This window comes from Peromyscus maniculatus, chromosome 17, assembly GCF_049852395.1.
Source record: "Peromyscus maniculatus bairdii isolate BWxNUB_F1_BW_parent chromosome 17, HU_Pman_BW_mat_3.1, whole genome shotgun sequence".
In the NCBI taxonomy this organism is placed as follows: Eukaryota; Metazoa; Chordata; class Mammalia; order Rodentia; family Cricetidae; genus Peromyscus; species Peromyscus maniculatus.
The window spans coordinates 46,428,106-46,437,216 of record NC_134868.1 but is presented as its reverse complement, the minus strand read 5'-3'; the positions used below and the strand labels follow the sequence as shown (position 1 = coordinate 46,437,216).

The following is a 9,111-nucleotide window of genomic DNA, read 5'->3' as shown; positions in this document are numbered from 1 at the left end:
GAAGGAAATATACTTGTTGCCAGATCCTTGCTCTTGACTTTTTTTTTTAAAAGCCACAGTTGGTGTGCTTTGGGGCGGGGGCAATAGTCTGTCTACTTGAGCTGACTGGATAATATTACTGGATTTCTACGACTGGGTTTCATGTGGAGATTTCATCTTCCTCCAATTCCTCATGCTTCTGCTGGGGTAGGTCTTAAGTTTCTTGTTTTGATTGGATGGAAAGAGATTGTATGTATGTATGTATGTATGTAGTGGTGTGTTCAGTTTGGAAATGTTCAAGAAAGGACATTGGATTTCACAGTTCTGTCTCTGTTGCTTAGCATCTGACCATAGCAAGACCAGGGGTAGGAGTGTTTGCTAATAGGTTATTTTTGGTTACAAAATTAAATAGCAGTCCTCCATATTAAGCAGGGCATTAAAGATATGTCCCTAAATCCCCACATGCCCAGAACTCCAATCTTGCTGAAAATTTTTGCAAGTAACTATTTTTTGTCTTAATAAATCAAGTGTGAAGTGTATAATCGTTTTTTAATAATTCAGAACCTTGAGTTTTTGAGTGAAAAAGTTCTTTACTTTGATTTATACCAACCCAGTGAGAGAGTTTACAAGCTTTCTGCAAACATGCTCAAAACAGGTCATTCTGTCTCTGCCATGTCTAGGGGCTGGAGCCTTCGGGCTTATTATAGATTGTTGGTGCATGCTTGCATTCTGGGGTATGTAAAGGTGATATGCAGGGCTGGATGCGTAGCTCAGTGATGGAACACCTCCCCAGCACTCTGAGAGCCTTGGGTTTTACCTCCAGTAACTGAAAAAATTTGAGGGTGTGTAGAAAAGAAGATGTGGGGAGCTCTAAGATACAAGTAAACCTATTAAATCCAAACCCTGGAAATTTAGGGTTCTTTTTCCTCTCCTAAGTTACTTATGGACTTTTGTAAGTTTTTTTCTCTCCCTGGAAGTGGGGGAATGAAGATATTTTGGGGTTTGGACTAGAAAGGAAGGAAGGAGGTTTTTATAGCCTCAAGCTTTGTTTATGAGCCAAGGGCACTGAGGCTCGGAGAGGTAAAGAGGTGGGCAAAGACTTGCAACCACCTAATGGGTAATTAAGATAACAGGCATTGAAGCCAGACTTGTCTACGCTTGTAAACTGTGTCTGCTGTTTGCTAGTTGAGTAACTGCCTGCCTGCTGAGCATCTTGTACAGATAAAAAAAAAATAAAAAGGAAAACTACAGCATCCTTGAGGTCAAGATCCATCTGAGACATTCAGTGTGATACCCAAGATGTGAAGACAACGACCACCGCTAAGTTCTTACTAATTTCATTATTTACTTATTTCAAAGGTTCTTGGATTTCATTATAGTCTTATATTTATTTAATAGATTGATGTGTTGGTCACAATCCCTTACTGCTGTCTTCAGCAGGTGGGGCCATCGTCAAAGGCAGGAAAAAGTCAGACAAGTGCGTTGGATGCTCCAGTCTAGAGGAACTAGGTCACAGTTCAATTCCTCAGCCTGGGGGAAAAAAAAATCCCTAAATTTTAGGAGGTCCTTAGATGCTTTTCCTCTTCAAGGCCACACAGAATGATAAGCACTTTGCAACTCATTTCTGATGAAGGACTAAAGATTCTGTGTGCAGAGAAAATAATTTCAGAACATCAGTGCACCCCACTAGGGAGGCGGGAAATAAGAAGGGGAGTCATTTGGGGTCAATTTTAGCTCCTCAGGCCTTACCATCTAGCCAAAGTCCAAGTCAGCCCTTTACTGGGCCCCAGGCTCTTCCCAGTCCCCAAAGGCCCAGGGCTTGGCTCCTCTTTGAGCCGCTATCTAAAAAGGCTGGGGGCGGGGGAGTTGGAGAATCCTGCCAAATCGGAATTAAAAATGACAAAACAGCTGATTAGATCTGAGGTGACAAGAAAGAGAAATAAAAGCCATTAGAGCCCATTTGCAGCTCGCCTGTAGCCCAGCGAGTCTCAAGGCGTTCCCTTGAAAATTATTAACGGCCCGACAGCGTTTTCCGCACCGGAATCTGATACGCGAAGTTAACACCCAGCTCTGCACACCGCACAGAGATGCAGAGAGGGACCTGCCCTCATTTATTTCACCACACAGATTTGATGAGACACCCTAATCAAGCTGTCAGAGCGAGCGCCACCGGAAGCAGGCTGCACTCGGAGGAGCAGATGCCCAGAAGACAGTTTTCTTCTGTAGTAGAGGTCAGCCGGCCAGCTGTGGACAGAGGCTAAGCCTGACCTGTCACTGGAGCTTTGTACAGCCAAGGAGCTTCAAGGGGTGCGTTTATACTTCAGAATAACTTAGACAATTGAAAGACTATTTTGTACTATTTGGTACAAAATTTAGCATTGGTGGACCATAGTTAAAGTTTTCTTATATTGTTTTATTTATATTAAAAAATGTACTCGGGTCCACGTGTTTACACGTTATCTACCACCATTCTTGCACCTCAGTGGCCTCAGGAGGCCTAAATTATTTGCTGTTTTGATCTTTACAGAGAAACTTGAATGGCTCAGCCCAACCATTAAAACTAACATTTCCGACGCAAGAAGAAAAGTAACTGGAAATCGGGAAATCCCTGAAGAAATTTTCTGGACAAAGCGGTGGCCTCCGTTGAGACTCAAAGCATAGAAGACGAGTTCTCTGCCGTGTCACAGGGATAAACCGCCTACTTCTGAGAGCTACTGATTTCATAAGCCACTGGAGAGAAGTTCACCAGGTCCCAGCAGCAAAAGCAGTGTAAACAGCTCAAGCTTTCAGAAGCTGGCACAGGCTATCAGCTGGGATTCCCTTCACTGTTACTGTCACGGGTAAGAGATATGGACAGCTTAGAGATGACATAGATCCTAATTATTTTCTACCTGTCTTCAGTCAGCAATATTTAATAAACAGGACTCTTCTTCCTCCTCCTCTTCTTCCTCCTCCTCTTCTTCCTCCTCCTCTTCTTCCTCCTCCTCTTCTTCCTCCTCCTCTTCTTCCTCCTCCTCTTCTTCCTCCTCCTCTTCTTTCTCTTCCTCTTCTTCTTCTTCCTTCTTCCTCCACCTCCTTCTTCTTTCTTCCTCCTTCTTCCTCCTCTTCCTCCTCCTCCTGATATTTTGAGACAGGGTTTCTCTGTGTAGCCCTGGCTGTCCTGGAACTTGCTCTGTAGCCATGGCTGGCCTTGAATTCAGAGAATGACAATGAAGAGCTGGGGTGACGCTAGTGGGTGAGCCACCAACGCCAGCTGTGACATCATTCACTCCAAAGTCATGTTCAGAAGAGCGCTAAGGTTCCAGGAGCCACCAGGATGATGGTCCAGCAGGATAGATATTTAGATGTGCACAGGTAATAGCGAGATGTAGCATGGGTCAAACAGAAAAGATTATACCAGCTAGAGAGGGCTTGCAGGGCTCCATGAGCACATTCGCTGGGCAAGTTAACAGAAAAGGCAGAAGTCCACATGAGCAGAAGAGAGGGGTCAAGATGTATAGTTAGTGGGGGCTATTAACTGAGTTTGGATGCTAAGACAAACCCCTAAATTACTGGTTCATTTCATTCCTTCATTATAGCAATATCTTAGCCTCGTCTAACTGCAATGACAAAATACTTTTGATATTTATAAACAATGTACATTGGTTTTCCCAACAACTGAGAAATCCATAACCAAAGTGCTAGCAGATTCAGGGGCTGAGGGAGAGCTCTTCCCTACACATGGTGCTTCCTTATGGAGTCTTCATATTCCAGAAAGAGCAGGAAGGGTGTGTGTGTGTGGGGGGGGGGGCAAACACAGACCTTCAGACCTTATGTAGGAGATTTATATTCTGTTTATCATGGTGGAGGCCACATGGCCTTGTCACCTCCCAAATGCCCTGATTCCTAATTATTAACTATCACATTGACCAGTCCATTTCAACATATGACTCCTGGGGACATTTTAGGTCTGTATCATATGAGTTGGTGACTGAGCAAGTCTCTTTCATTTCAATGTAATTCCCCTTAAAAAAAAAAAAAGAAAGAGTGACCAGTGAGCCAGCTCAGCTGGCCAAGGGCCTTGCAGACAAGCCTGATGACCTGAGTTTGATACCTAAGAACCACAAAGTGGAAGGACAGACTGACTCTCTCACTTGTCCTCTGACCTCCATGTGAGCACCGTGGAGTGTCTGAACTCACGCACATACAGCATGAACACATAAAAATAAGTGTAATAAAAATATTATCTCGAGTGCATAAAGTAGGAAGTTGTGTCCTTCACTGTGTTTTAAAACAAAGTGCTACTTGGCTCACAGGACCTTGGAGGGATGGAAGGAGGAAAATGGGAGTTTTAACCCTGTTCTTTTATTAGAAGAGGTAAAATTTGGACAGTTTCAGCCTTTGACTAATGGAACCACAGAAATCTCCACGTTTAGGGCACTTTGTCAGTATAAATAACCTCTAGATTGGACTGTGGGATGCAGGTTAGTTGCTACCAAAAGAGGAGCCTTTTTATTCTTCTGAGTGCCTCCTTTTCCCACAGGCCTTTTTCTCTTCTAGAAATTTACTTAACTTCATTTTATGCATATCTGTGTTTGTGTGTGTGTGTGTGTGTGTGTGTGTGTGTGTGTGTATGTAATGCATACACAGTGCCCATGGGGACCAGAGGGGGGCACCAGATCCTCTGAAACTGGAGTTAGAGGCAGTTGTGAGCACCAATGTGGGTCCTGGGAACCAAACTTCCTCTTCCATAAGAGCAGAAAGTGCTTTTAATCACTGAGCCATCTCTCCAACCTCTCCCATAAACCCTTGAAGTATGTTTTTATTCATCTTTTCATATGGTAGAATCTCTTATCCATAAGTTCTGAGGGTCTCTTATCTTAAAAGGAAAAAAAAGTGGTGATGTATCTGGGGACCTCTCCATGGCACTGAGAAGGAAACTGTGCTATGAAATGACTTCTAATGGTGTATTTTCTTTTCTCTGAATTTCACTCTTTTTAAGATGCCATTATTTCTGAGTTCCAAACAGGGCACCTGTGTCAAGCTGGTTAGGAACAGAGAGACACTCAAGGTAACTGTTTTTGCAAAATGTAAGATGTAGAGAAATCTGACAGATACATCTAAAAGCAGGGTGGTGGCGTAACACTCAACCTATGCGCACAATGTCACAGACACTTCAAAGCACCTTCCTCCCCTGGGCCTTTCACAGCGGCTGGCTGTCAATCTGTAACATGAGGTGGAGGTGTCCATGGGGCGAGTGCTCAGTACAAACGCATCTCTATCCAGCACCTGCCCCTGAGAAACACAGAGGATTGCTCCTGTCAGCCGCAGTGCCTAGAGCTTCGGGGTGAATTCCTAGTAACTGAGACCTCTGCCCACTCTCCCACCTGGTCAGCCATTTAATAGAAGGCTGGCTCCACTAGAGGTCAGTGGTAAACAATGGTCTGGCTTATCATCTTCCAAATGGCTAGACTGGATCTTCTGGGAAGCTGGGGACTGACTGCCTTTAGCCCAGAAAATATCAATGGGGGTGGGGGTAGGGGGGAGCGCAGAAGCTCTCCAAGATGTAAATGTGGATTTCTATAAAGAGAGCAGATTATCCTCCTTCATTATGCACCCATGAGTGTATGTGTTGTATAGCGTAACTACTCTTCAGGAAAAAAAGAAAGCAAAACCCTAATTGGCAGCATGCTATTGTTGACATTAAAAGCCTCCTTTAACTAGAACAGAGTTTATTTCTGCAGAAACTCATGAGAGAAGGTGGCTGAGTTCTACCCAGAAGTGTCAGCAGGTTTGAACTCGTCTTTCTCTCGACTCTATTCTCTGACAGTCACAGGAAGTCTGGACCCCTTTGACACTCACCGCGCGCTGACAGATCCTCCCCCAGAAGACCCGACAGCAGCAAACACATGCATTGTTCTTCCTGTCAACCCGCTATTGAAAGGTGATCCACAGCTGAGCGGCAGTCGCCCTCGTTTGGGAGTGTTCGCGGGCATGAAGCTGAAAGCTTATTACCCCAGAAAGTGAAAGCCGAGAACACAAGTTCCTCAGATCAGGCTACAGCATCAGGGGCCTGTCAACTGCTCGAAGGGGAGAGGGGAACTGTCTCCAGCTGGGTATTGAGGCTCCTCCTTCCTCCCTATGTGCCTTTCCCACCCACCTCACCATGGACAGCTCACCCCCAGAAAGCAGAGTCCAGAAAGCGCAGGGGTCTCCGTTACAGGGCTTTCAGAAGTTCTCCAAACATGTGCCCCTGTGGAAGAAAGGGTCCCCCTGAAATCAAGACGTGACCCATCTCAGCATCATACATTTGGCAACGTGTAGAACTTGACTCAGCATTTCTTGTTGATCTACCTTCGCTAAACCATGGGCTCCCTAAAGACCTATTGAGGGCAGGAGCATTGGCTTTGGTTGGGTCCAAGAGCTGGCTTCATCATCTTATTCTCAAGGTCAGCTCTCAGATCTTTCCACAACTCAATTCCCTACACAATTAAAGAAAAAATATAATTCTGTACGTCTAAAGTTCGTGTGTAAATGCTGATTCCCAGGCACCTTGTATTTGACTGCGTTTAGAGATATGCTTCTTGAAGAGGTTATTGTGAGCAAGTGAAGCACCATTTGACAGTTAGAGGACAAGGACCCATATACATCCAGAGGAAAGACCACAAGGCCATACAAGGAGGAGGAGGTGATGGTTTCCAAGTCAAGGAAAGGGGCCTCAGTAGAAACCTAATGATGCCTTGGGCTTGAACTTACAGCCTCCAGAACTGTAAGAAAATGAATCTCTGCTGTTTCCCCTTTCTTAGGGCTCAGTAGCCTCAGCAGCTGATACCCAGTGCTGGGAACTAGAGCTCCTTCAGCAGGAGTGAGCTGCATTCTGTGCAAAACACTCAGAAGGGGAGCGGGGGCAGTTCTCAGTGGGTAGAGCACTTGCTCTTGCGGAGGACTCCAGTTCCATTTCCAGCACCCACATGGTGGCTCACAACCACCTGTAACCCCAGTTCTAGGGAATCTGAAGCCGGCTTTCTTCTGACCTCTGTGGGCACTGGGCATGCACATGGTGCACTTACATCCCTGTAGGCAAAACACTCTTCGTATAAAATAAATAAACTAACAGAAAAACAACAACAGCAACCAATGGAAAGCACTTAGAAGGTGCTGGAAGCTAGAGACCCTCTGGGAAGTGTGCACACACACATAGATGTTATAAACCATTCAGGCCTCCATGGTATGTCTGTGGCTCCAAATGTGTCAAGACCTTGAGAAATTGGTTGATGATTTTGAAAGAGAAAGAGAATATAATGTTCAGGTGACACTTTCTGAGGACATAGGCCATCCAAAGTCTCAGGAGAGAAAGTTAAAAAGGGAGCCCCCAGCCCCCACCCCACGTCATTAAATAAGTCAGACTTGTGCTGTGATATTCAGGGACATTTCTCCTCCCTGCTCTGAGCTGAAGAATAAATCCAAATTTATTCCAAGGAAAATGGTAGATGATGAGCAAGGAACGAGGTGCCTTGGGTTCTAGTTATAAAAACATCTTGCCCTTTCAAACTCATTTTTACAGAGCGTTACAGGCTCAGATTTTGGCTAGAGCATTCTAAGCAATCTTGACATGCCTTATTCTCTCTACTCTGAATGCTCACCCATCACAGTCATGGGCATTTCAGGATCTAAGCATCCCTCTGCGTCCTCTTCCTCTTCACCTTCAACATTATGTAAATTCAGCAAGTTGAAAAGATCTTTGTGGTCCTTTCCAACTTAAAAAAAAATATTCCTCTGATTCTCTGAATCCTAGCACCGTGGCTCCTCTAAGTTCAGGATCGACGTCAGTTCTTCACTGTAGTCGGGCTTTTCTTTGGGTCACCAGCTCACACACACACAAAAATGATCATGGAGACTTATATTAATTATGAAAGCTTGGCCTTAGCTTAGGCTTGTTTCTAACTAGCTCTTATAACCTAAATGAACCCATTTCTATTGGTATGCTTCCTGCCTCGTGGCTTTATTACCTCATCTCCAGGTACTGACCAACCTGCTTGTTCTGCTTCTGGCTGTCGACTCCTCCTCCTTCTTCCCAGAGTTCTCTGTCCCCAGAAGTCCTGCCTACCTCTTCTTGCCTTTCTTTCTTTTCTTTTTTTTTTTTTAAAGATTTATTTATTTATTATGTATATAGTATTCTGCCTGCATGCCCTGCAGGCCAGAAGAGGGCATCAGATCTCATTATAGATGGTTGTAAGCCACCATGTGGTTGCTGGGAATTGAGCTCAGGACCTTTGGAAGAAGAGCCAGTGCTCTTAACCTCTGAGCTATCTCTCCAGCCCCCTCTTCTTGCCTTTCTAATGGCCATTCCACTCTTTATTAAACCAATCACAGTGAAACATCTTCACACAGTGTCAAGGAATATTCCACAACACTTCACCTTCCTCCACAAAGCAGGTGAATGGCTTATGTCGTAAAATGCATCCCCCGAGAGTCTCACCCTGAGACCAGGAGCATCCAGTAGCAAAGCACAGCAGTGTGGATTGGAGCGGGGAGGGGCACTGGTTATTGATTAGACACAGCTCGGCTTGGCCATTTGGCTATGCTAGTAATGGCAAGGATGGGGTGGGGCATGAATGTAAAATGATGGTGGAAGTTTAGGTTGAGAGCACTCTTCTAACGGTTTCCAGCTAATTTAGATCTGTTAGGTCTGGTAGAGAGCTATGTTCAATGAAGAGAACAAGCTAGCTTCCTCAACTACTTCATTGCAGAAAATAGTTCGCTCACCTGTGATTTGAATATATTAGTTTTTTTAAAAAAAGACAAAAGACAGAAACCAAACACACGGGGGAGGAGTCTTCCTTGGCAGGAAATGGAAGGTCATCAGCTCACCTTTTCTCTTCCTATAACATGACCTCGATCCCCCCTCCCCCCATCAGATGGAATTTAGGAGAAGGAATGCATGCATGCACACTTTACAGAACGTTTGCAAGAACCAAATGAGACAAAATGGGCAAAAGCAATTAGAAGCCGCCATAAGCCAGAGTATGGGAGATGGGAGAAACAGAAGGAAGAAATGACCCCTAGACAGAAGAACACGGGCAAGTTCTGGCTCTCCACAGGGCCCTGAGGAGACCTTGTAGTCTGTTCTTAAAGTCACCTTTTCTCCAGCTC

General features: G+C 44.9%; 1 long non-coding RNA gene across 1 annotated transcript; it reads left to right on the top strand.

Annotated features, from left to right (window-relative positions):
- The first annotated feature begins 984 nt into the window (after window positions 1-984).
- LOC121823462 (uncharacterized) lies at window positions 985-6,476 on the top strand. The gene is made up of 4 exons (XR_013045382.1): window positions 985-2,286; window positions 2,507-2,819; window positions 4,961-5,029; window positions 5,789-6,476. It is a non-coding gene; the product is annotated as an uncharacterized LOC121823462 (long non-coding RNA).
- The last annotated feature ends 2,635 nt before the right edge of the window (window positions 6,477-9,111 follow it).